Raw genomic sequence first — 27951 nt, forward strand, 5'->3', positions numbered from 1 at the left:
CCCACCCCCACTGTCTCACTCGGCAATTTCAGTCTCATCCCCAGATTGTTCTCCTTTATCTGTTTTTATGATTTCCACCCCTTTGCTATCCCGGTTGAAGTGGAAAGTTTTAAGCCATAGAACATGCTTGTTTCTGTGAAGGGTCTTTCTAAATTGTGTCCATGCCACTACATCATTCTTACTTCAGACAGAATAATTGCTTTCTAATTTGGCAGAGTTAGGGGAAATATAAACATGCCCTTATTAGCATTGTGTGGAAGAAGAATTCTAACATGGCCCCCATGATTCACTCCCAGACCCGTGTTGCATACACACCCTGAGTAATCCCTGGAACTATGTCTGTGATGAATTTACTCCCTTGACTAGTTATGTTCTATGGTATAATTGACCTTAAGATCAGGAGAATATCCAGGTGAGTCTGACTTAATCACACCAGCCCTTTAAAAGCAGAGAGTTTGGTCTTGCTGCTTGAGGAAAGAGAAGCTGGAGATTCTTAGCATGAGGAAGATTCAAATGCACCTTTGTGAGCTTGAAGATGGAGGGGGCTGTGTGGCAAGGAATGCCGGCAGCCCCAAGGAGCTGACAGCCAGCAAGGAAGTGGGGATGTCAGTCCTACAACTGCAAGGAACTGGATTCTATTAATGACAAGAATGAGCTTTTAAGGGGCTTTTTCCTCTAGAGGCTTTAGATGAGAACTCAGTCCAACACCTAGATTTCAGCCTTGTGACACACTGAGCAGAGAACCCAGTCATGATGGGCTGGGCTTCTGACTTAGGAAACTGTGAGCTAGTAGATGCCTGTTGCCTAAGCCACTAAGTTTGTGGTAATTTGTTATGCACCAATAAAAAACTAATATACATATTAGTGTGCAAATGCATTTGAAAAAGAGTCTACAAGTACATTCGAAGAAGACTGTAGAAGGCTTGCCTGTGAAAAACCAAGCTAATGCTGCTTAGCCAGCTGGGCAAAGAAAGTCTAGCTACCTTACACATAATAGGAATTTAAAATGTCATCAATACATAGGAAGAATCAAACAGTGGAAAGGGCATAGATTTAGAGAGAAGAAATATGAGCAAGTCTTGGCTCTCTTACTTCCTAGCCAGGGGAGGCCACTCCTCTGTATCTCACCTATAAAATGAAGGGGTTGACCAGATGCATCTCATCACAATGTAACCCCTGGTTTTATTTAGCAAGCGATGTATTCATTTCCAGAACTTTCTGTGATTTAGCCTAGCCCTGACCCACTGGGTATAGGATAAGGGTTGTTGTCTGATGGATGTCATTTTTGGGTAGTTTTTTTAAAAGCAGCTTAAAATTTTATGGGTTTTTAAGGATCAGTCCAAAATATTCCTGTCTCAGTACAATAATCTGATATTTGCATCAAAAAGCTACAGCAAAATATATTACTTGGGGCTGAGGCAGGTGGATCACTTGAGGTCAGGAGTTTGTGACCCCAGCCTGGCCAACATGGTGAAACCCCGTCTCCGTTAAAATTACTAAAATGCCGGCGTGGTGGCTCATGCCTATAATCCTAGCACTTTGGGAGGCTGAGGCAGGCAGATTACCTGAGGTCAGGAATTCAAGACCAGCCTGGCCAACATGGTGAAACCCCATCTCTACTAAAAAAAAAATACAAAAAATTAGCCTGGTGCAGTGGCGTGCGCCTGTAATCACAGCTACTTGGGAGGCTGAGGCAGGAGAATTGCTTGAACCCAGGAGGCAGAGGTTGCAGCGAGCCGAGATCGTGCCACTGCATTCCAGCCTGGACAACAAGAGCGAAACTGCATCTCAAAAACAAAAAACATGCACCTAGAAATTGATCTTTAAAAATCTGTTTTTGAAACTCAGGGTGGTTCTGACTAGAAGCATTTCTCTGTCTGGAACACCTGCTCATCAGAACTCATTCTTAGTGTGCTTCCACAGTGTTTTGGGGGTGGGCACATAGCCCATTCCTGTGCATCACTGTGCGTTGAGTCTGGTCTGTTGAACTTAGAATTATGTTTAAAAATCTGTCTGTGTGTCTAAGTACTGGCGTTTTACAAGAAGTGGTTGCATGGAGCATCTGTGTTGCTAGTCTTTTTCCTAGGAAATGATTCTTCTCTGAGCTTAAGGATCTTGCTCACACTGCAAAATAAAAATCTGTAGAAAATTAAGGACACTCAAGTTATAATATTTCAGGGATATAATGATATTTCAATGGGAAAATGCTAATTATGGAGAGCTTGCTTTCCCCCAACACCTGGAGCTTCTTAACCTGCTACCAACTAGCTGCTGATTTTCATAAATAGGACTGTACGAGGGGAAAAAAAATCCCTCATCAACTCAGCCACCAGGAAGATGCTGGAAAGTGTCTGTCAGTTGTTTAAAAGGGAGAAAAGGAATACCTCAGCCGCCTCCCAGGATGCGTGAAGCCTCCAGGAATATCAGCCAACCTGGGCTTTCTGCATGGAAAACAAAGCTGCCTGAATGGGTATGTTTTAAAACTATAACTTCTGAGTTGCTCTCCTGGATATTTTCAAACACATCTTAAAAAGGCAGGTGGACTTAGTGGCTCACACCTGTAATTTCAACACTTTGGGAGGCTGAGGTGGGAGGATCGCTTGAAGCTAGGAATTCGAGGTGCGGTGAACTATGATTGTGCCTCAGCACTCCAGCCTGGGCGACAGAGTGAGATCCTGATTCTAAAAAAAACAAAAACCAAAAAAAGGCCAGAGGCGGAAATGCCTCACTGTTGTGGTTCATGATTCCATCACAGACATTAATGAAACCTTCTATCCACCCAAGGTGCACACCACTGTTTCCCCCTCCATCACTTTTAATTTTGCCCCAACGTTGCCAGCCCTCACTTGACATCTGGCTTGTGAGGATGACTTCTGTGGAGCTAGCTATTGTTTCTTCCGTCATTTTTAAACAATACTAGAGGACAGTGGGGAGGGGAGAGGGAATCACAGCTCCCACACAAGCAGATGCCTATTTGAGAGTGTGCAAAAGCAGTGTGACATTCTGGAAATAGTAGTCTCTTTTCACTTCCTTGCCCATTCTTCTCCATCCATACAAATGACATATTTTCTGACATTGGTTCAGGGTTTAAAACCTCAGGCTTTCAGAGTCTGCCCACATTTTTGAGAATTCTGTCTTAGTGAATGTATGCTGTGAAAAGCATTAACCATTACTTTCATTCTGTTCTAGTGAAACCGCCCAGTGCTCTGCGCTTGTACAAAATCCTTTGGACTTTTAATTGGGCGATAACTTTGCAAGTGGTTAAGCACTGTACAAATTAAACTTCAGTCATTCAGCAATGTTATTGAACACTTATATCTTCCCTTAATTTCCTTACTCTTCATATCTATGTTTTATGAAATTGAGGGCAGCACAGGTTAGCAAAAGTGGTTTGATCTTAGAATGCTTTGGTATTTAATTCTGTGCAGAGTTTCTGGTAATTCACTCTCACCAGCTTAGCCATGTAATGCCACAACTCCATAGATGGTGGTTGGGCACCATGGGTTTAGGCACCACCTCCTCTCATTTCTGTTTGATGTTTTCAAGTGAAGTTAATTTACAGTAGGATATAGAAAGGGTAATGATTTGGGCAGAGAACTTGCTTTCCCTCTACCATATAATTGTGATTTTGACTCTACTTTTTGTTTTGTGTGTGTGTGGGTGTGACGAAGTCTCTGTTGCCCTCGTTGGAGTGTCGTGGTGTTATCTCGGCTCACTGCAACCTCCACCTCCCAGGTTCAAGCGATTCTCCTGCCTCAGCTTCCCTAATAGCTGGGACTACAGGCATGTGCCACCACACCTGGCTACTTTATGTAGTTTTAGTAAAGACAGGGTTTCACCATGTTGGCCAGGCTGATCTCGAACTCCTGACCTCAAGTGATCCGCCCACTTCAGCCTCCCAAAGCGCTGGGATTACGTGTCTGGCTTGATTTTGACTCTGTTGAAGTCAAAGACAAATGATCCAGCAGAGACAGTATAAGGTCTTATGCTGATTCTCAAATTGTGTGGAAGACAAATATGACTTAAAAATGACATTAAGACAAAAGAGTAAGTAGAGGCTGAGAAATGGGATTGGATGAGGCATGTACTCCATGTGGAATGCCTATTCAGTTAATTGAAGGGTGAAAATCTTGCTTTGTAAAACAAAGTGCTATAAAAATGGATACCTGGAGACCATATCCTACTTCTTCCTGCAACTTTCGAATATTAATCTGAAAGGGAGAAATAAATGACCCAAAGGGGTCTTGGGGTAGAGAACCATGCTCTAGACGTTTCTTGTTGGTCATGTCTCCATCTCAGCAGGAGGATGAGTGGTGTCCTGCACCCATGCAAGACTTTTAAGTTCTGGCCAGGCGCAGTGGCTCATGCCTGTAATCCCAGCACTTTGGGAGGCCGAGGCGGGTGGATCACATGAAGTCAGGAGTTGGAGACCAGCCTGGACAACATGGTGAAATTCCGTCTCTACTAAAAATACAAAAATTAGCCGGGCACAGTGGCGGGCAGCTATAGTCCCAGCTACTCAGGAGGCTGAGGCAGGAGAATCACTTGAACCTGGGAGGCGGAGGTTGCAGTGAGCTGAGATTGCGCCATCACACTCCAGCTTGGGCAACAGAGTGAGACTCCGTCTCAAAAAAAAAGATTTTTAAGTTCCTAAGCTGCTGCTTGAGGTCTGAAGCCTCAAATGATGCAGCTAATGAGTAGGTCAACATATTCCTTTTCTTCCCCTTATAAATGGAGTAATACATTTAAAATGTAGAGGCCGGTTGCCAGCAGTGGCTTAGGTCTGTGAGGTCCAGGCTGATGAAGTGCACATGTGTTGATTAAGTTTCAATCCTCTGCCTCTAGAAAGGCCTCGTCCTTGAGCCTGGTGTCATGGATGGCGTGTCCATGGCCTCTTCTGCCTGGATGGAGGTCCCATGATCTCCATGCTGCCAGCTCCTATCCCATGGCCATGCTTGGGGGCTCCCTTTGACACCTTCAGAGGACCCTGAGAACTTTTCCTGACGCCTCCGTCTCCCAGTCTGTCTTAGTCTGTTCCTGCTGCTGCAACAGGAAACCTCAGACTGGGTGATTTATAAACAACAGACATTTATTTCTCATCATTTTAGAGGCAGGGAAGTCCAAGATCAAGGCATCAGCAAATTCACTGTCTGTTGAGGACTCAGCCTCTGCTTCTAAAATGGTGCCTTGTTGCTGTGTCCTTGCATGTTGAAGGCAGGAGGGCAAAAGGGGATGATTGTGTTGGCTGTGTCCTCACATGGTGGAAGAGATGGAAGAGGGAAGAGGGAGGCAGCTCTCCTTTTTTTTTTTTTTTTTTTTTTTTTTTTTTGAGACACAGTTTCGCTCTTGTTGCCCAGGCTGGAGTGCAATGGCATAATCTTGGCTCACCGCAACCTCCACCTCCTGGGTTGAAGTGATTCTCCTGCCTCAGCCTCCCGAGTAGCTGGGATTACAGGCATCCGCCACCACACCCGGCTAATTTTGTATTTTTTTTAGTAGAGATGGGGTTTCTCCATATTGGTGAGGTTGGTCTCGAACTCCCGACCTCAGGTAATCCGCCCACCTCAGCCTCCCAAAGTGCTTGGGATTACAGGCGTGAGCCACTGTGCCTGGCCTGAAGCCTCTTTTATAAAGCCATTAATCCCATTAATGATGGTGGCGCCCCCATGGCCTATTACCTAACAAGGGTCTTGCTTCTTAATACATTACATCACCTTGGAGGTTAATTTCCAGTGCGTGAATTTTGGAGGAAGACATACGTCCAAACCATAGCACTGTCTCATTATGCTTTGAGTCTCTCTTTGCTTCTGGCCAAGGCATTTCAGTTTCTTCTTTCTTGCTTCAGAGATGAATAGTCTTCCTGGGCCCAGCGCTGCAGTGGTCTACCTTTTCCTGTGGTGCCTTGTTTTTTTTTGTTTTGTTTTGTTTTGTTTTTGTTTTTGAGACGGAGTTTCACTCTTGTTGCCCAGGCTGGAGTGCAATGGCATGATCTTCGCTCACTGCAACCTCCGCCTCCAGAGTTCGAGCAATTCTCCTGCCTCAGCCTCCCAGGTAGCTGGGATTACAGATGCCCGCCACCACACCTGGCTAATTTTTTGTATTTTTAGTAGAAACAGGGTTACACCATGTTAGCCAGGCTGGTCTTGAACTCCTGACTTCAGGTGATCTGCCCGCCTCAGCCTCCCAAAGTGCTGGGATTACAGATGTGAGCCACCATGCCCGGCCGGTGCCTTGTTTTTGTGTTTAAATAGCTCAGGTCTTATTTTGCCCCTTCCTCTCCTCCTCCCCCCCACTTTCCTTCTCTTACTGCCTATGATCAGGTAGCAGGAAAGGTGGGTGCTTTCATGTGGATTGTCAGGTTGATGGACTCTTGGGAGTCAAGTCAAGGCCTTGTCTAACTCATCTTCCCTCATCTTAGTTTCCTTGTTTTCGACTGGGTGCAGTGGCTCACCCCTGTAATCCCAGGACTTTGGGAGGCCGAGGCAGGTGGATCACAAGGTCAGGAGTTCGAGACCAGCCTGGCCAACATGGTGAAACCCCATCTCTACTAAAAAAAAAAAAATACAAAAATTAGCTGGGCATGGTGGCATGTGCCAGTAATCCCAGCTGCTTGGGAGGCTGACGCAGGAGAATCACTTGAACCTGGGAGGCGAAGGTTGTAGTGAGCCGAGATTGTGCTACTGCACTCCATCCTGGGCAACAGAGCAAGACTCTGTCTCAAAAAAAAAAAAAAAAAAATTCCTTGTTTTCTTGCATCAAAATTTAAGAACACAAATCGTAAAATGTGGAAGGTCTGTGGGACAGTAGGGGTAAATTTCCACTAGAGTAGAAGTCAGAAGCCTGGCCTCAAGTGCCCTCTCTGCTATTTTCTAGTTGGAAAACCTTTGACAAGTGAGTTAACCTTTTTTGAGCTTCAATTTCCTCATTTTAAAAATAGACATCGTATTGATCTTATCTATAGGGCCACTAAAAAAATCAACTGGGATAAGGTATACCTACAAACTTTGCAAATTGGCTGGGCATGGTAGCTCAAGCCTGTAATCCCAACAATTTGGGAAGCCAAGGCAGGTGGATTGCCTGACCTCAGGAGTTTGAGACCAGCCTGGACAACATGGCAAAACTCCGTCTCTACACAAAATACAAAAATTAGCTGGGCCTGGTAGTGCACGCTTGTAGTCCTAGCTACTTGAGGGGGTGAAGGCGGGGGGATCGCTTGAGCGCAGGAGGTTGAGGCTGCAGTGAGCTGTGATTGCACCACTGCGCTCCAGCCTGGGTGTTAGCAAGACCCTGTCTCAAACAAACAAACAAACAAAAAATTTATAGATAAATGAAAACAAGAAAAAGCTTTGCAAGTTCTAGAAAGAGTGAGTAACCTGTTTCAGGCAATATGCTAAGCACCGTAGGACAATAGTGAGAACAGTGCAGGAAGCTGGGCGCGGTGGCTCACGCCTGTAATCCCAGCACTTTGGGTGGCCAAGCCGGGGGATCACTTGAGGTCAGGAGTTCGAGACCAGCCTGGCCAACATGGTGAAACCCCGTCTCTACTAAAAATACAAAATTAGCCAGGCGGGGTGGTGCATGCCTGTAATCCTGCCTATAATTTTAGTTATTTGGGAGATTGAGGTGGGGGAATTGCTTGAACTCAGGAGTTGGAGGTTGCAGTGAGTAGAGGTAGCACCATTTCACTCCAGCATGGGCAATAAGAGAGAAACAACCTCTCAAAAAAAAAAAAAAAGTTAAAAAAAAAAAAGAAAACAGTGCAGGATTAAAAGTGGGAAGACTGGTTTGAATCCCAAACATGGCATTTCCTAGCTATGTGACTTTGGTAAATTACTTAATCACTTCGAAGTTTATTTTCATCATTTCTAAAATAGGGACAATAACGTGAGGTAAAATGTAATGCTATTGCTAGATATCAAAAATTACCATGTGTTGTACAAATGTTAGCTGTTTCATTGTTACTCTCCAAAATTATTTAGTGTAGTGATACAGAGACTAATTTTTGGATATATTTAAAAGTACCATACTGTTAGAATCCTGGGAAATGAAGGAATATTTCTTGTGATCCACGTTGCAACCTCTTTTGGAATCTAGACATGAATGTAAGGAGCCTGGCCAAGTTTCTTTATCTTCCACATAAAATAAAGTTCACTTGATTAATTAAGTGCATTATTTTATCTTTTTTTTTTTTTCAGGATCTTGAGATACAGGAAAAGTTTTCTATCTCATATTTGGCAAACCTAATTCGCTCACTGTGGTATAACTTTTAAAACCTTTGGTATTTTAATGTTTATATTTTTAAAAGGGAGGTAAAAAAATTTGTCTTACTAGGTGGGATGGCCGTAAAGATAAATTGAGATAAATTAAGGATAGATTTTGGAAACCTGAAAGTTAACATGTTTTACTGCCATCTTTTCAATATGTTTTGAAACAAATATAAAGCTTTTGTCCAAAAGTGCTTTGTTTAGGACAGGCTTAAAATTACTAAAAAACTAAAATGAATTAGGTTCTTTCATTATTTAAAATTATTTCAATTTAAAGGTTTGTTTCATTAAAGTAGCCTTGACTTTCACAGTTCAAAATAATGTTAATATAAAATATAGTTGAAATAATCTTTCTAAATAACAGAAACAGAGACATTAACAAAGACACGCAATTTTTTTTTTTTTTTTTTTTTGAGACAAAGTTTCCTTCCGTCGCCCAGGCTGGAGGGCAGTGGCGCGATCTCAGCTCACTGCAACCTCCGCCTCCTGGGTTCAAGCGATTCTATTGCCTCAGCCTCCCTAGTAGCTGGGACTACAGGTGCACACCACTATGCCCGGTGAATTTTTGTATTTTTAGTAGAGACAGGGTTTCACCATATTGGCCAGGCTGGTCTCAAATTCCTGACCTTGTGATCCACCTGCCTTGGCCTCCCAAGGTGCTGGGATTACAGGCGTGAGCAACCGTGCCTGGCCAAAACCACGCAATTTTAAGGAGTACTCAGACATGCCAGTGTATCACAAATCAAACAGATACCAAATAAGAATGCTAAGGATTTGATCAATGTAATTAATAAGTAGAATTAAGAGATACATTGTATTTTGCATGCCACTGAGAATGGAACCTTTCAAATGCACAAGACATATTTCCAAGAGTTCATCATATCTTTGTTTCCATTATTTTTAAATGTCTGGATAAATTGGTGACTCTTTACCATTAAGTTTAAAATAGTTGAGTTCTACTCTTCTACTCTTCTATTTCTTAGAATAGACGTGTAGGGCTCCAGCTAAAACAAGAGGCTTTGAACAGCCGGCTCTGGTGGCTCATGCCTGTAATCCCAGCACTTTGGGAGCCCGAGATGAGCAGATCACTTGAGGTCAGGAGTTAGAGACCAGCCTGGCCAACATGGTGAAACCCCGTCTCTACTAAAAATACAAAATTTAGCCAGGTGTGGTGGCAGGCACCTGTAATCCCCGCTACTAGGGAGGCTGAGGCAAGAGAATCGCATGAACCCGGGAGGCAGAGGTTGCAGTGAGCCAAGATCACGCCACTGCACTCCAGCCTGGGCAACAGAGCAAGACTGTCTCAAAAAATAAATAAATAAATAAATAAAAACAAGAAGCTTTGAATACTTCTTCAAGTCTAATGAGACTGAACTTTTGCCACCAGTTACCACCCCTACCCCCACCCCCAGCCTTTTCTAGTCTGCATAGAACTTTGGGGAAGGGTTGGGAAGGAGAAGGTCTCTTCAGCTTTATAGAGGACATGAGAGAGACAATTCCCAGAGACACTTGCCATGAGGATTGGGGTGCCTGCAGGAAGGCAGCATTAGCATTGGATTTTCTGGTTGAGTGACTGCTCGGGCTGACCTGCCAACTTGCCCCTGTGCCTATCTGGGTTGGGAGGAGAGAATGGAGAAGAACAGCAGGAAGAAGGTTGCCAATGGAGCAGCCCACATATCTCCCTTTCAGTTTGTCAAGGATATGCATGGTCTCCAAGGGTGAAATGGACACTGGGAATGGTGGTTGGTCCTGAGCCATCTTGCTAGAACTTTCCCTAAGTGGCTGGCTGTTGATAATGGGAGCCAAGGGGTGGGTGGAGAAGGTTGAGCCAGACCTATATCAGGGAAGCTGTGCAGTGAGGAGCTCCCATAAGACCCTCAGAGGAACTCACATCCCAGCCGGCATTATCCAGAGACACGATCGTGGCCACTTATGCAGGGAGATATTTGCCTTTCTCTCTCTACCAGTTCCTCATGGGAGGAGGATGCGCTGGAGGCCGGGGAACAAGAAAGAAATGTGTGAAAGGCTATAACCCAGCCCTTCCTGTTTAGAATCCAAGTAACAGCTTTGCCTGACCAAGGCAGGAACTTACATAAAACCAAAATTGAATTTGAGAATAGAAATGTAAATTGATCAGGCTGGGCATGGTGGCTCACGCCTGTAATCCCAGCACTTTGGGAGGCTGAGGTGGTTGGACCACCTGAGTTCGGGAATTTGAGACCAGCCTGACCAACATGGAGAAACCCTGTCTCTACTAAAAATACAAAATTAGCTGGGTGTGGTGGTGGATGCCTGTAATCCCAGCTACTCAGGAGGCTGAGGCAAGAGAATCGCTTGAACCTGGGAGGCGGAGGTCGCAGTGAGCTGAGATCGCGCCATTGCACTCCAGCCTGGGTGACAAAAGTGAAACTCCATCTGAAAAAAAAAAAAAAAAAGTAAACTGATCAAGAATATAATCACCAAAAGTATGACCCCCAAATTAGGAGATCTGCCCAAGGTGTCATTAAAGATGAGAAAGAAGTTTATAAATAGCAATTTGGGGCCAGGCACAGTGGCTCATGCCAGCAATCCCAGCACTTTGGGAGGCCGAGGTGGGTGGATCACCTGAAGTTGGGAGTTCGAGACCAGCCTGGCCAACATGGTGAAACCCTGTCTCTACTAAAAATACAAAAATTAGCCGGGTGTGGGGGCAGGTTCCTGTAATCTCAATTACTCGGGAGGCTGAGGCAGGAGAATCGCCTGAACTGGAGAGACGGAGGTTGCAGATCGTGCCATTGCACTCCAGCCTGTGCAACAAGAGCAAAAAAAAAAAAAAAAAAAAAGTAATTTGGGGGCGGGGCTTGCTGGCTCACACCTGTTATCCCAGCACTTTGGGAGGCTGAGATGGGGAGATCTCTGGAGTCTAGGAGTTAGAGATCAGCCTGCACAATATAGAGAAACCCTGTCTCTACAAAAAATACAAAATTTAGCTGGACTTGGTGGTGCATGCCTGTAGTCCCAGCTACTTGGGAGGCTGAGGCAGGAGAATTGCTTGAGCCTGAGGGGTGGGGGTTGCAGTGAGCCAAGATCACACCACAGCATTCCAGCCTGGATGGCACAGTGAGACTTTGTCTCAAGAAAAGAAAAAGTTTGGTAGCCTTGATGTGATTAAAGTAAGACCATTTCATGTTAATTGCCCACTGAGAGGATAACACTCAAATGAACCCAGTTTCAGATTCTCCTTTTCACATCATTATGATATCAAATATTCATCCTCTATCCAAATTCATCCCAGAAGAGTTGGTATTAAGTACTTAGCTTCTAGGAGCATTGTTATTAGGCCTGGAGCCCTTGACATTATGTATGGTGTGAAGTATATGTAAAGATGAAAAGATGACTCAAGGCAGTAGGTGTTTGCTTAAGTGAATTACTTGTGATAATTGCATGGCCTCTGTACACAAATGGAAATATCTTCATTTTAAGAATTGGGTTTGCATTGTCAACGGTGTGTGGGACAGCTCCTGAGACACCTAAAAGATATATAATAGACAAAGTAACACTGAGAGATGCTCAAAACTACTGAGTTGAAGGAGCCATACTCTAAATAGAAGACTGTAAGCATTATGATACCATGTCAACACAGCTTAATAAAAAGCTACTTTACAAAGGGAGAAATATCGTTCCTAATGTTTTCCAGAGAGTCAGTGAATGAATTGAGAAGTGGATCCAGGATTTCATGTATCAGCACCATAGGTTTTATCATTTATATAATCCTTTTTTCTGTCACTGTCAAGATTTTAAAGGGGGATTATGGTTTGACTTAAAGAGAGTAGGCAATTCAGGCATACCACACAAAGCTGTTAAATCTCAGAGGCTTGAGATTTCTTGGCTCCTTTTAAGTTTTGGAAGCAGAGCACTCCTAGGGAATGCTATTCGGAATTGGCTTCATGGAGAAAATGTAGCTTTTGGGCAGTTAGCTTTTGAAGCTGAGAGAGGATAATAGGTTGGTGAACAAGAAGGCAAAAGTTGCTTCAGGTTTGAAAAATAAAGGAGTGAGGAGGTGATAGTCTTGTGAAGACTCTCACTGTAATAGTTCTTTGCAGGACCAAGTGGTTCTCCAGATCGAGCTCAATTTTCCCCTGAGTGCATTTTCTGAGTTGTGATAAAGCCCAGGTACCCTCTTACGGAGCGACTTATCTCTTTGTGCCCAATTGCTAGGGCTGTGCTATCATCTTGGCCAACTGCCCATTTCCTTTGGGTCTGAGAGAACATTTCAATTTAAATCTGATTGTATAGATTTAGGACTTGGGGAAAAAAAAGGTATCTGGAGTGACTTTTTTTTTTTTTTTTTTTTGAGACGGAGTCTCGCTCTTTGCCCAGGCTGGATTGCGATGGTGCAATCTCAGCTCACTGCAACCTCTGCCTCCTGGGTTCAAGTGATTCTCCTGCCTCAGCCTCTGAATAGCTGGGACTACAGGTGCGTGCCACTATGCTCGGCTAATTTTTTTTTGTATTTTTAGTAGAGATGGGGTTTCACCATGTTGGCCAGGATGGTCTCGATCTCTTGACCTCGTGATCCACCTGCTTCGGCCTCCCAAAGTGCTGGGATTATAGGTGTGAACCACTGTGCCCAGCCAACTTTTTTCTTTCTCTGCCTCCTACTATGAGAGTTCCCATCTTTGATGGATGACTCAGAATTCAAATTACACCTAGAAGCAAACACATCAGGCTTGAGGGTAGAGAGGGAGAGAAAAGAACAACTGTCCCATCTGTGTTTCATCCTGAGTGGGAGGTTCAAATCTAGGTATTGGCAGAATGAGATAAAGGAAGGAGAGATTGAGAAAGAGTGGAAGTGGGATGGAAAGTTATTAAGGGAAGTCATTCCAGGACAGTTTTCACCCACTCAGTAGATTACAGGACGCCATGGAAGAACTGAACCACCTCGGTAGGCTGCACCTCAGGCTCTGTGCAGACTAATGTTTTTATTGCTTAACAGGTATTGAGTCACCTTGTTAAATGCCATCCCTAATATAGAGATGGGCTTATTCCTTGCCCCAAAGCTATTGGGAGCCTAGTTAGGAAGACACGTAACACACACAGGTCCCAACACCACACAAGAATGGTGCTCCTGTCATTCTATTAAGTGGCTTACCAGGTGGAATGAAGTTATCTTGCTGGGAGTCCTCTGCCAGAGAGTTCAGTCTGATGAGAAATTTGAAATTTGATGCAACCACATTGCATCAATAGTAAGGGTTTTGGGAAGGCTTCGCTTTGCTACATGTTGAGAGAGACTTGATTCTTGGCACCAAGGAGGAGAGCTAATGGCCGTCACCCTGCACGTGCTTGAGTGGGAAGTGGTTAAAACAAAATTTTCTTTTTTCACTTTTTAATTTTAGATGATATTTTGATAGGGTCATAAGAATAGTGCTTCCTACCTAGGCCCATTGCTAATACCACTGTATTAAGTCTTCTTAGAAGCCCATGAATTCTCTGGCTAAAAAGTCCTGGGGGCTCCCTGTGCTAGACGTAGGGGGACATATAAATGGTTTTGAATTTCAGTTTCTATGTCAGTGAGAATTCTGTGCCAGAAAAGAGCATCTGCTCTTTATTTTACAGATGAGGAAATTTAGTCCCAGAGAGAGCGTGATTTGCCTCTTCCCTTGAGATTAGCCAGCAGAGTCAATAAGAAAAATCTAGGTCTTCTGATTCAGTCCAGTGCCTTTCTCTGTATGTCGCACTGTTTCCCTCATTATCTTGAGATTTGCTGGAGCCACAGGACCACACAATGGTTGTGCATATGTGGATTTGAGTGCCACAGCTGAATTAACTCATGTCAATCTCAGTCCCGAGCCTGTTCCCACAACACGTGGTAAATCGTCACTCCTTGTGGTCTCAGAATTGGGTGCCTGGAGGATATCATAATCACCAGGGATAGTTTTTTCTGTTGCTGCCTGGTGCACACATCTCCTCTGCCTTGACTTGTCTGAAGTCTTTCCCTCTTTGAGGCAGGGACGGAAGGGGTGGAGCCCAGCTGTGCAAGTGCAAAGGCATGCAGCCCTAAGCTGAGCCTAATTTGAGCCCATTGAGTAGTACTAATTTTGACTCATTATATTTTTGAAAATTCAGGGCATAGGTTTTTTGTTTGTTTGTTTATTTTTTGAGACAGAGTCTCACTCTGCCGCCCAGGCTGAAGTGCAGTGGCGTGATCTCTGCTCACTACAACTTCCGCCTCCGAGATTTGAGCGATTCTCTTGCCTCAGCCCCCCGAGTAGCTGGGATTACAGGCACATGCCACCACACCTAGCTAATTTTTATATTTTAGTAGAGTTGGGGTTTCACCATGTTGACCAGGCTGGTCTTGAACGCCTGACCTCAGGTGATGTTCCTGCCTCAGCCTCCCAAAGTGCTCGGATTACAAGCGTGAGCCACCGTGCCCAGTCCAGGGCATAGTTTTAAGGCAAACGTAGTTGTGTTTTTAGAACGCTGGTTTGAGGTGCACTGAGACTGAGCAGGGAGGGGTATTTGTTACTGTGGACCTGGTGATGAGGACTCCCTTATGTCTTCTCTGAGCTAGAACTTCTCTTTTGAATTGGCTTCATGCTTCAAACTCATGACCTCTCTTACCTTATTGGTTGACAGGTTTTGTGCAATGGATTTTATCAGTAAGGAACTGAATTTAAATCTTGCAATTAGATAATGTGATTACTTAAGGGGACTTTCACTATTTTAGGCCGGGACTCCAATCAAATAAATTCCAGGCCCTGCCCAATCTATGTGCTCAAAATTTTCAAGTTTTCAGTTGTGATGGGTCACCCTCTGTATATTCTTACTGTAGTACATAATGCAACATGTATCAAGATAATTAACTGATTTAGGTGTTCACAGTGCTATTATGGAACATTACTTCTTTTAGTGTGACACGCATTAGGCTCTATCACCTGTGTCATGCTAGCCTGATTAGCACCTCTTCCTAGGGCTGTACCCTGACTCTTTTTTTATTTTTTTTGAGACGGAGTCTCGCTCTGTCACTCAGGCTAGAGTGCAGTGGCACAATCTTGGCTCACTGCAACCTCTGCCTCCTGGGCTCCAGCAATTCTCCTGCCTCTGCCTCCCGAGTAGCTGGGATCACAGCCACCATGCCCGGCTAATTTTTGTATTTTTAGTAGAGACAGGGTTTCACCATGTTGGCCAGGCTGGTCTTGAACTACTGTCCTCAAGTGATCCGCCCACCTTGGCTTCCCAAAGTGCTGGGATTACAGGTGTGAGTTACCGCACCCGGCCCCCTGACTCATTTTTAGAGAAGAAATGTTCTGTTTTCTAGAAGCATTTTCTAACTTCTCAAGGGGCCAACCGAAGTTTACTTTCGTTGTTCTTCTGTACGTGTGCCTGGTTTCCTAAAGCCCTTTGCTTGGGAACAGCTCACTCAGTGAGGCTGCCTGGGGTGTTGCAGCCTCAGGTGTTGGTGTTGTAGGGTTTTCTGTGCTTGCCCTTCTGCCACAACCTCTGCAGTTTCTCATTTCCTGCTCTGCTCCCTGGGTCCCAGGTACTGGTCGCTCATTTGACTTTATTGCCTATGAGAGGCTTGGGCAGGTGGCATTGCAACACCTCTGCCTTTGTTTCTTCCTTCTTCCCATGAGGGCTGGGAGAACAGGAGGGAGAGAAGGCAGAGGGGAGCACGGGTGCTGATGGCCCATTAATTTAAACACAGAGAAGGGTAACTGGAAACAGGCTTCCTTTCTGCCCCTACAAAGCCTCTTTCCTCCTCTTTTCTGCTGCAGGCCCTTAATTCCTCTTTCTTGCTGAGGTTCTATATCTTACGGGATTTTTTACTTTAGGTATATAGGGACTCTCTAAAAATGTTTCTATAGGCTGGTCTGGAAAACTAATTGCTGTTTATGATATTGTTTCTATGTGAAGCTGTCTTATGAGATCCAGATAAATTGCAAACACTCCTTAGGAATATGAACCATCTGCAAGTTTTGGTAAGTAAACATATCCTTCGTTTTTGGGTCTTTTTAAGTTTGTCTGCACTTCATTTTGGAGTCTAGAGTTGTGACATGTAGTTTTAAAGATATCAGAGGGCACAAAGTGTATTCTTTCCTGGCATTAAATCTCATTTGCCACCTCCCCGCACTTCTAAGATCTCTACGTTTTCCTTTCCATGGGTGTCTTTCAGAGGATCATATTTTGGTCTTTGGATAATTCTGCTTTCAGAATACAGCATGTGGCTGGGGACTTGCTTTAAAGTGCTATGCAGAGTTTTCTCCTTTTAGAGTGCATTTTTTTTCCCCTTGGTTGACTTCACTAAATACTGCAAACCCAAGAAGAGTCCCATGGTTGCAGATCTGGTATTGATTATCATTAATTCTTCTCTTTATGACTTTGCCACTTAAATACACATTTAGAAACAAACTAAATAAACATTAAATGGCATAACTAGATTTTGGACTTGGGTGGTCCAGTGAGTTTCAACATATGCTTAGCTTTGAAAGGTGGTTATAAAAACACTCCATTTAACTACCCCATTAAATGATTGGGATATATTTTTAAAGATTTTTAAATGTATGAGTTCAGATATTTTTAAAAAGAAAGTTGGAATTATTTATAATTTATTGTCATACAAATTAGCTGAAAAGGGAAAGTAAATTTTGCTTATATGGATGCTTAGTCTCTGTGTTTCAGTTTGGCTGGTTGATTGATTGGTCTCTAGCTGTGTGGCTTTGGTGAAGTCACTCAACTCTCTGAGCTTTGGTCTCTTCAGTTGTAACAGAGAATATTTCCCAGTTGATTCCCAGGCTCTGTCCCACTTTGGAAATGCTAGAACTCTGCAATTCTGTGAATTTAAAAGTTGGTATTTAAAATAATCATGTGAAGCAGAAGGTATACTGTTTACTTAGCCATGGAAGTGGGGAGATGGCAAGTTCTGGAATGATCAAAAAAGGTTTAGGAATAGTGTATGATCCTGAGCCTTGTCTCCAAAGTCAATCCTTTTTTGTTGCCCTGTTTATTGAACTGTACGTACGGTTGGGACAATAGATGGGGCATCTGGAAAAAATATTTAAAAAAAAAATGTATGGGTAGAGACGATGCCTCAGGACCTTAAATGTGCTGTCATACAGTGTTCAGTGATGTTGCTGTTAAATGCAGTGCTCTGTGACTCAGCCCTATTAGAAGCATTTTGGATTTGGCCCAATGGTGTTTTGGCGGTTTTTGGATTATGTGTTAGGAGTCAGAGCGTCTAGAGTAATTCTTGGCATTGGATCATCATGGCGGACAGGAAGCAGGACTAGATTGCAGCTCCAGACAGAGCAGCTTGCGGAAACTTGCACTATGAATTTTAGCTGCAGATCGACTGCAAGAAAAAACCAGCAATCCCGAGAGGACCCACAGACCCTCTGAAGGAAGTGGACTGCTCCTGCAGGAGTCAGGAGACACCCTAAATACTGTGAGTGCTCTAACTGTGGAAGTGGGAAAGGGAGACCCTCCTCTCCCAAACACACCCCCGCTGGAGCTGAAGGTCTGTTTGTGGGAGAAGTTTCTGACTTTACCTGCAGCTGAGTCAATTTAGAGAACTGAGTGAAATGCAGGGGTAGAGGAAGCAGCAGAAAGGCCCTGGGAGCTCACTGTATCCCTTAGCAGGCCATTCCTGCCTGGCATCACAGAGATCCATTGGGAGGGTGACCAGAGGAGCAGCAGGTAAAACTCCACAGGGAGAAGGAACCCTCCGAGCTGAACTTTGTAACAATTTGAACAGGACCAGAAGCCTGGTCAGAACTTGGGGGAGGGTGCAAAACTAGTGTGTAGACACCACAGGCGGGGGAAGAACCAAGCTTTTTCTTTTGCAGCTGGGAGACAGGTAGCCCAGGGCAAGTTTTCAAGCCCATCATGCCCTGCGCCTGGAAACAGACTCGGGGCTGTTTCCAGATATCAGGGCAGGGGGCATGATGGGAGTGAGGCTGGCCCTTCACTTTGTGTGGGAGCTGGGTAAGACCTGTGACTGCCGGCTTTCCCCCACATTCCTGACAACCTGCATGACTCAGCAGAGGGAGCCATGATCCTCCTAGGTACACAACTCCAGTGACCTGGGAATCTCATCCCCATCCTTCACAGCAGCCACAGCAAGACCTGCCCAAGGACAGTCTGAGCTTAGACACACCTAGCCCTGCCCCCGCCTGATGATCCTTCCCTACGCAGGTTGGTAGCAGAAGATAAAGGACATATAAGCTTGGGAGTTCTAGGGCTGGTCCCTCTCTATGCAACTATAGCTGATACTGTCTGGAAAGTGCCACCTGCCAGCAGGAGGCCAACCAGCAAAAAAACAGAGCATTAAACCACCACAGCTAAGAATCCCCACGGAGTCCATTGCACCCTCTACCACCTCCACTGGAACAGGTGCTGGTATCCACCGCTGAGAGACCCATAGACGGTTGACATCACAAGACTCTGTGCAGACAACCCCCAGTACCAGCCCAGAGCCAGGTAGACTCGCTGGGTGGCTAGACCCATAAGAGAGACAACAATCACTGCAGTTTGGCTCACATGGAACCACATCCATAGGAAAAGGGGGAGAATACTACATCAAGGGAACACCCCGTGGGACAAAAGAATCTGAACAATAGCCTTCAGCCCTAGACCTTCCCTCTGACAGAGCCTACTCAAATGAGAAGGAACCAGAAAGCCAACCTTGGTAATATAATAAAACAAGGCTCTTCAACACCCTCAAAAAAATCACACTAGTTCAGCAGCAATGGATCCAAACCAAGAAGAAATCCTTAATTTACCTGAAAAAGAATTCAGGAGGTTAGTTATTAAGCTAATCAGGGAGGGGCTAGAGAAAGGGGAAGCCCAATGGAAGGAAATCCAAAAAATGATACAAGTGAAGGGAGAAATATTCAAGGAAATAGATAGCTTAAAGAAAAAAAAAAATCAAAAATTCAGGAAACTTTGACACACTTTTAGAAATGTGAAATGCTGTGGAAAGTCTCAGCAATAGAATTGAATAAGTAGAAGAAAGAAATTCAGAGCTCCAAGACAAGGTCTTCGAATTAACCCAATCTAACAAAGACAAAGAAAAAAGAATAAGAAAATAAGAATAAAGTCTCCAAGAAGTCTGGGATTATGTTAATTCACTAAACTTAAGAATAATCGATGTTCCTAAGGAAGAAGAGAATTCTAAAAGCTTGGAAAACATATTTAGGGGAATAATTGAGGAAAACTTCCCCGGCCTTGCTAGAGACCTAGACATCCAAATACAAGAAGCACAAAGAACACCTGGAAAATTCGTTGCAAAAAGATCATTGCCTAGGCACATTGTCATCAGGTTATCTAAAATTAAGACAAAGGAAAGAATCTTAAGAGCTGTGAGACAGAAGCACCAGGTAACCTGTAAAGGAAAACCTATCAGATTAACAGCAGATTTCTCAGCAGAAACCCTACAAGCTAGAAGGGATTGGGGCCCCATCTTCAGCCTCCTCAAACAAAACAATTACCAGCCAAGAATTTTGTATCTGGTGAAACTTAGCATCATATATGAAGGAAAGATATAGTTGTTTTCAGACAAACAAATACTGAGAGAATTCGCCATTACCAAGTCACAACTAAACTGCTAAAAGGAGCTCTAAATCTTGAAACAAATCCTGGAAACACATCAAAACAGAACCGCTTTAAAGGATAAATCACACAGGACCTATAAAACAAAAATACATGTTAAAAAGTAAAAACAAACAACAAAAAAGCCAAGTACACAGGCAACAAAAAGCACGATGAATGCAAGGGTACCCCACATTTCAATACTGACATTGAATGTAAATGTCCTAAATGCTCCACTTAAAAGATACAGAACCCCAGAATAGATAAGAACTCACCAACCAACTTTCTGCTGCCTTTAGGAGATTCACACAACACATAAGGACTCATACAAACTTAAAGTAAAGGGGTGAAAAAAGGCATGTCATGCAAATGGACACCGGAAGTGAGCAGGGGTAGCTATTTTTACATCAGACAAAACAAATTTTAAAGCAACAGCAGTTAAAAGAGGCAAAGAGGGACATTATATAATGATAAAAGGCCTTGTCCAACAGGAAAATATCAGAATCCTAAACATATATGCACCTAATACTGGAGTTTCCAAATTTATGAAACAATTACTAATAGACCTAAGAATGAGATAGACAGCAACACAGTAATAGTGGGGGGCTTCAGTATTCCACTGATAGCACTAGACAAGTCATCAAGACAGAAAGTCAACAAAGAAAGAATGGATTTAAACTATACCTTGGAACAAATGAACTTAACAGATGTTTACAGAACATTTCATCTGGCAACCGCAGAATACACATTTTATTCAACATCGCATGGGATTTTCTCCAAGACAGATCATATGATAGGCCACAAAACAAGCCTAAATAAATTTAAGAAAATTGAAACTATATCAAGCACTCTCTCAGACCACAGTGGAATAAAACTAGAAATCAACTCCAAAAGGAACCTTCAAAACCATGCAAATACATGGAAATTAAATAACCTGCTCCTGAATGAGCATTGGGTCAAAAACGAAATCAAGATGGAAATTTAAAAATTCTTCAAACTGAATGACAATAATGACACAACCTATCGAAACCTCTGTGATACAGCAAAGGCGGTGCTAAGAGGAAAGTTCATAGCCCTAAGTGCCACATCAAAAAGACTGAAAGAGTACAAACTGACATGCTAACGTCACACCTCAAGCAACTAGAGAAACAAGAACAAACCAAACCCAAACCCAGCAGAAGAAAGGAAATTACCAAGATCAGAGCAGAACTAAATGAAACTGAAACAAACAAACAAAAAATGCAAAAGATAAATAAAACAAAAAGCTGGTTCTTTGAAAAGATAAATAAAATTGATAGAACAGCAAAATTAACCAAGAATAGAGAAAATCCAAATAACTACACTAAGAAACGAAACAGGAGATATTACAACTGACACCACTGAAATACAAAAGATCATTCAAGGCTACTATGAACACCTTGACACACATAAACTAGTAAACCTAGAAGAGATGGGCAAATTCCTGGAAAAATACAACCCTCCTAGCTTAAATCAGGAAGAATTAGATACCCTGAACAGACCAATAACAAGCAGCGAGATTGAAATGGTAATTAAAAGATTACCAACAAAAAAAAAGTCCAGGACCAGACGGATTCAGAGCAGAATTCTATCAGACATTCAAAGAAGAATTGGTACCAATCCTTTTGACACTATTCCACAAGATAGAGAAAGAAGGAACCTTCCCTAATTCATTTTATGAAGCTAACATCACCCTAATACCAAAACCAGGAAAGGTCATAACCATAAAAGAAAACTGCAGACCGATATCCTTGATGAACATTGATGTTAAAATTCTTAACAAAATACTAGCTAACTGAATCCAACAACATATCAAAAAGATAATTCACCATGATCCAAGTGGGTTTCATACCAAGGGTACAGGGAAGATTTATATATCCAAGTCAATAAATGAGATATACCACATAAACAGAATTAAAAACAACAATCACATGATCATCTCAATAGATGCAGAAAAAGCATTTGACAAAATCCAGCATCCTTTATGATTAAAACTCAGGCCAAGCACGGTGGCTCACATCTGTAATCCCAGCACTTTGGGAGGCTGAGGTGAGCAGATCACCAGGTCAGGAGTTCGAGACCAGTCTGGCCAACATAGTGAAACCCCACCTCTACTAAAAAGACAAAAAATTAGCCAGGTGTGGTGGCGTGTGCCTGTAATCCCAGCTACTCAGGAGGCTGAGGCAGGGGAATCGCGTGAACTCGGGAGGCAGAGGTTGCAGTGAACCAAGATTGCACCACTGCACTCCAGCCTGGGCAACAGTGCGAGATTCTGTCTCAACCAAACAAACAAACAAAAAACTCTCCGCAAAATCGCTCATACAAAGGACATACCGTAATGTAATAGAAGCCATCATGACAAACCAATAGCCAGTATAATACTGAATGGGGAAGAGTTGAAAGCATTCACTCTGAGAACTGGAACAAGACAAAAATGCCCACTCTCACCACTCCTCTTCAACATAGGAAGTCCTAGCCAGAGCAATCAGACAAGAGAAAGAAATAAAGGGTATCCAAATTGGTGAAGAGGAAGTCAAACTGTCACTGTTTGCTGACGATATGATCATTTACCTTGAAAACCCTAAGGACTCTTCCGGAAAGCTCCTGAAACTGATAAAAGAATTCAGCAAGGCCTGGCGCGGTGGCACGCCTATAATCCCAGCACTTTGGGAGGCCGAGGTGGGTGGATCACGAGGTCAAGAGGTTGAGACCATCCTTGCCAACATGGTGGAACCCAAAATGCAAAAATTAGCTGGGTGTGGTGGCGTGCACCTGTAGTCTCAGCTACTCAGGAGGCTGAGGCAGGAGAATCACTTGAACCCTGGAGGCAAAGGTTGCATGAGCCTAAATTGAGCCACTGCACTTCAGCCTGGCGACAGAGTAAGGCTCTGTCTAAAAAAAAAAAAAAAAAAAAAGAATTCAGCAAAGTTTCCGGATACAAGATTAATGTACACAGATCAGTAGCAACCAAGCAGAGAATCAAATCAAGAACTCAACCCCTTTTACAATAGCTGCAAAAAAACCAAAAAAACAAAACCTTAGGAATGTACCTGACCAAGGAGTTGAAAGACCTCTACAAGGAAAACTACAAAACACTGCTGAAAGAAATCATACACAACACAAACAAATGGAAACACATCCCATGCTCATGGATGGGTAGAATCAATATTGTGAAATGACTGTATTGCCAAAAGCAATCTACAAATTCACCGCAATCTCCATCAAAATACCACCATCACAGAATTCTTCACAGAATTAGAAAAAACAATTGTAAAATTCATATGGAACCAAGTAAGAGCACGCATAGCCAAAGCAACACTAAGCAAAAAGAACAAATCTGGGCTGGGCACTCACGCCTATAATCCTAGCGCTTTGGGAGGCTGAGGCAGGTGGAACACTAGAGGTGAGGAGTTCAAGACCAGCCTGGCCACCATGGCGAAACCCCTGTCACTACTAAAAATACAAAAATTAACCGGGCATGATGGTGGGCGCCTGTAATCCCAGCTACTTGGGAAGCTGAGGCAGGAGAATCACTTGAACCCAGGAGGTAGAGGTTGCAGTGATCAGAGATTGCACCACTGTACTCCAGCCTGGGTGGCAGAGTGAAACTCCATCTCTAAAACAAAAAACAAATAACAAAACAAAAAACAAGAACAAATCTGGAGGCATCACACTACCTGATTTCAAACTATACTATAAGGCTATAGTCAGTAAAACAACAACATGGTACTGGTATAAAAATAGGCACATAGACCAATGGAACAAAATAGAGAACCCAGAAATAAACACAAATACTTACAGCCAACTGATCTTTGACAAAGCGAACAAAAACATAAAGTGGGGAAAGGACACCCTTTTCAACAAATGGTGCTGGCATAATTGACTAGCCACATGCAGGAGAAGGAACTGGATTCTCATCTCTCACCCTACACAAAAATCAGCTCAAGATGGATTAAGAACTTAAACCTAAGATCTGAAACTACAGAAATTCTAGAAGATAACACTGGAAAAACCCTTCTAGATGTTGGCTTAGGCAAGGATTTCATGACCAAGAACCCAAAAGCAAATGCAATAAAAAGAAAGATAAATAGCTGGGACCTAATTAAACTAAAGAGCTTTTGCACGGCAAAAGGAACAGTCAGCAGAGTAAACAGACAACCCACAAAGTGGGAGAAAATCTTCACAATCTGTACATCTGACAAAAAACCTAATATCTAGAATCTACAATGAACTCAAATCGGTAAGAAGAAAACAAACAATACCATAAAAAAGTGGGCTAAGGACATGAATAGACAAGTCTCAAAAGAAGATGTACAAATGGCCAACAAACATGAAAAAATGCTAAAAGTCCCTAATGATCAGGGAAATGCAAATCAAAATCACAATGTGATACCATCTTACTCCTGCAAGAATGGACATAATCAAAAAAATAAAAAAAACAGTATAGATGTTGGTGTGGATGCGGTGAACAGGGAACATTTCTACATTGCTGGTGAGAATGTAAACGAATACAGCCACTATGGAAAACAGTGTGAAGATTCCTTAAATAACTAAAAGTAGAACTACCATTAGATCCAGCAATCCCACTACTGGGTATCTACCAAGAGGAAAAGAAGTCACTATTCGAAAAAGATACTTGCACACGTATGTTTCTAATGGCAGAATTCATAATAGCAAAATCATGGAACCAACCCAAATGCCCATCAATCAATGAGTGGATAAAGAAACTGTGGTATATATATACAATGGAATGCTATGTAGCATTTGCAGTGACCTGGATGAGATTGGAAACTATTATTCCAAGGGAAGTAACTCAGGAATGGAAAACCAAACATCGTCTGTTCTCACTGATACGTGGGCGTTAAACTATGAGGACGTAAAGGCATAAAAATGATACAAAGGACTTTGGGGAATTGGGGGGAAGAGTGGGAGGAGGGTGAGAGATAAAAGACTAAAAATATGGTGCAATGTACACTGCTTGGGTGATATGTGCACCAAAATCTCACGAATCACCACTAAAGAACTTACTCATGTAACCAAATACTACCTGTACCCCATTAACTTATGGAAAAAAATATATAGTAATTATTTCACTCCTGTAAGTTGACATTTTGCATGTAACTCCCCAGGAGGGAGAGAGAGTACTTTTCCTTTTCCTTTTTGTTTCTTTTATGTCTTTTCATGATCGTCTTTGTTCTCTTTCTCTATGATCCATTCTATCTTTTTTTTGTTGTTTTTCGAGATGGAGTCTTGCTCTGTTGTCCAGGCTGAAGTGCAATAGTGCAATCTCAGCTCACTGCAACCTCCGCCTCCTAGGTTCAAGCAATTCTTCTGCCTCAGCCTCCCAAGTAGCTGGGATTATAGGTGTCCACCACCATGTCCAGCTAATTTTTTGTATTATTATTATTTTTTAAAATTTCTTCAAGAGATGGAGTTTTGCTCTTGTTGCCCAGGCTGGAGCGCAATGGCATGATCTTGGCTCACTGCAACTTCCACTTCCTGGGTTCAAGCGATTCTCCTGCCTCAGCCTCCCCAGTAGCTGGGATAACAGGTATGCGCCACCACACCTGGCTAATTTTCTATTTTTAGAAAAGATGGAGTTTCTCCATGTGGTCAGGCTGCTCTTGAACTCTTGACCTCAGGTGATCCACCCACCTCGGCCTCCCAAAATGCTGGGATTACAATAGGTGGAGTCACCACGCCTGACCATTTTCGTATTTTTAGTAGAGACAGGGTTTCACCATGTTGGCCAGGCTGGTCTCGAACTCCTGGCCTGAAGTTATCTGCTCGTCTCGAAATCCCAAAGTGCTGGGATTACAGGTGTAAGCCACTATGCCCGGCCAATCCATTGTATCTTGTGATCCATTTCCCCACAGCGAAGAGTTTTTTGGGGGTGATTAGTTGTCCTAGGTTTCTTCCATTGAGGGTTCTTAACTGGTTTCCTTGAGTAAGAATTAGAGATTAGGTGGTGATCTCATGAAACCACTGTAGAGGGGGTGGTTATACAGAGAACAAATATATTAAATGTTAAAGAAACTTGGCACTTGAACTTAAGTGTTCTCAAAATCAGACCTTGACTGTTATTTAAGTCTGGCTCCTGCAAGCAGAGCCTGGGGCAAGCCATTTGGATTTGTCACAGAGGTAGCCTTTGGGCAGATGCTAATGGCACATGAAGAAAGAGTGACCACAGTGTTTTATGTAGGTTCCTTTGATCATTCTTAACTGGTTTTTAATATTATACCAACATTTAATCAGAAACCAACATAGTTCTCAGTACTCTAACTCTGGGAATCATCTCTATATCCCAGCCCTAAAACCTACAGTGGAAGATTGGCTGTTTTGTCAATATCTCATGTAAGAAACTCTTCCTTTGAGAAAGACTATAGCAGTGAGGACTTAGGATTTTTTCCTGTTTATCCCAGAATGCTGAGGGCATTCAGGAATCATATCTTTCAGTATCTCAGAACCCTACACAGTGCCCGTCTTTTTAGTGTAGTTTTTCAGTTGGATTGCGTTTCTGAGGCCCCTGTAGGAATCTTCCTTTGGAATCTTTATAAACCAGATAGAATCTAATTGGTGAGAGAAGCCAGAGAATCCAATAAACCTTGTCCCTTCTCTCTTACTGTACTATATCCATCTATACCTATTTTTTAGGTTTAAGTTGTTTTAAACTCTAAAGATAGAGTAAACATTAAAGTGTATGTTTTACTGTTCACATTTAGCAATGGTAAATTGCTAAGAGAATAAAAAAAATAAGAAACCCTACCTTTCAGTAATAGGCTGGTGAAGTATCATTAAATCCTTAGAAATCAAACAGAAATGGGCAAAATTCAAGATATCGTGAGTACCTTGTTAGGATAATCGTGGTAGAGACTTCTGTCTGCCTATATCTATCCCGATTTTCTTTCTTTTTTCTTTTCTCTCTTTTTTTTTTTTTTTTTTTGAGACAGAGTCTCACTCTGTCTCCCAGTCTGTAGTGTGGTAGCACCGTCTTGGCTCACTGCAGCCTCTGCCTCCAAGGTTCAAGTGATTCTCCTGCCTCAGCCTCCCTAGTAGCTGGGATCACAGGCACGCGCCACGAAGACTGGCTAATTTTTTTGTGTTTTTAGTAGAGACAGGGTTTCACTGTGTTGGCCAGGCTGGTCTCGAACTCTTGGCCTCAAGTGATCCACCCGCCTCGGCCTCCCAAAGTTTTGGGATTACAGGTGTGAGCCACATACCCAGCCCTGATTTTTTCTTTGTGGATGGTTGGGCTGTTTAAGAAACATGGATTTTTTTTTTTTTTACTGTCTCCTCTTAGAACTTTGTTGTTTAGGTCTTTTTCTATGAGTTCCATAGAAATATTTTGGCCATGATTCTTGCTTGGACTTGATATTTTTAGGCTTCGTGAGGATTTATCATTCTATCGTCTAGGCATCCTGCCTTCTGATCATTCTCCTTGTTGCTTCCATGCTGGAAGTGATGCTAGAGGCACAGGTCTGTGCAATTATTTCTACACCGTAGGTACCTGGGGTGCTTAATGGCAGAGCCTGTATTTGTCAGTTGGTGGTTTAGACAAGTTACAGGTAAAACACTATGAAAGCCTCTGTCTAGATTCTTATCTCTCTTTCTCTAGCAGAATCAAACAGACAGAAATGAAGTTGAATGCTGGGAAGTCTTTGTTTAAAAAAGTAGTTGCTGTTGTCTAGAATCACAGAGACACTCAGAAGGAATTGGGACTGGATGTGGAGGAAAGACATCATAAAACTTTACATTGAAAGCCAAAGGTGTGAAGTTAGGCCTAGTCAAGTGTTAATTCTGAAAGATCAAAACACATCATCCTGGACTGTGAAGGTGTGCCTTCTGTAAGTTAAATGGAATGAGATCTTCTTCAGTGCACCTGATGTCTTGGGAACGGTGAGTTGAGGCATGGTAGATGTGAAACATGATCTCATTATAGATGTTCCCATTTGTTTTATGTGTTCAGTTTGTTTTGTGCTATCTAGATAGGAAATCTAAAGGCTGAGAAAATGTCTGCTGTAGACATGGCAGTGATTCTTTGATACTAAATAGTTGGAGGGGAGCCGAGTGATTGCGTGACTTATTTTTAGACAATATAGGG

This window comes from Pan troglodytes, chromosome 5, assembly GCF_028858775.2.
Source record: "Pan troglodytes isolate AG18354 chromosome 5, NHGRI_mPanTro3-v2.0_pri, whole genome shotgun sequence".
Taxonomy (NCBI): domain Eukaryota; kingdom Metazoa; phylum Chordata; class Mammalia; order Primates; family Hominidae; genus Pan; species Pan troglodytes.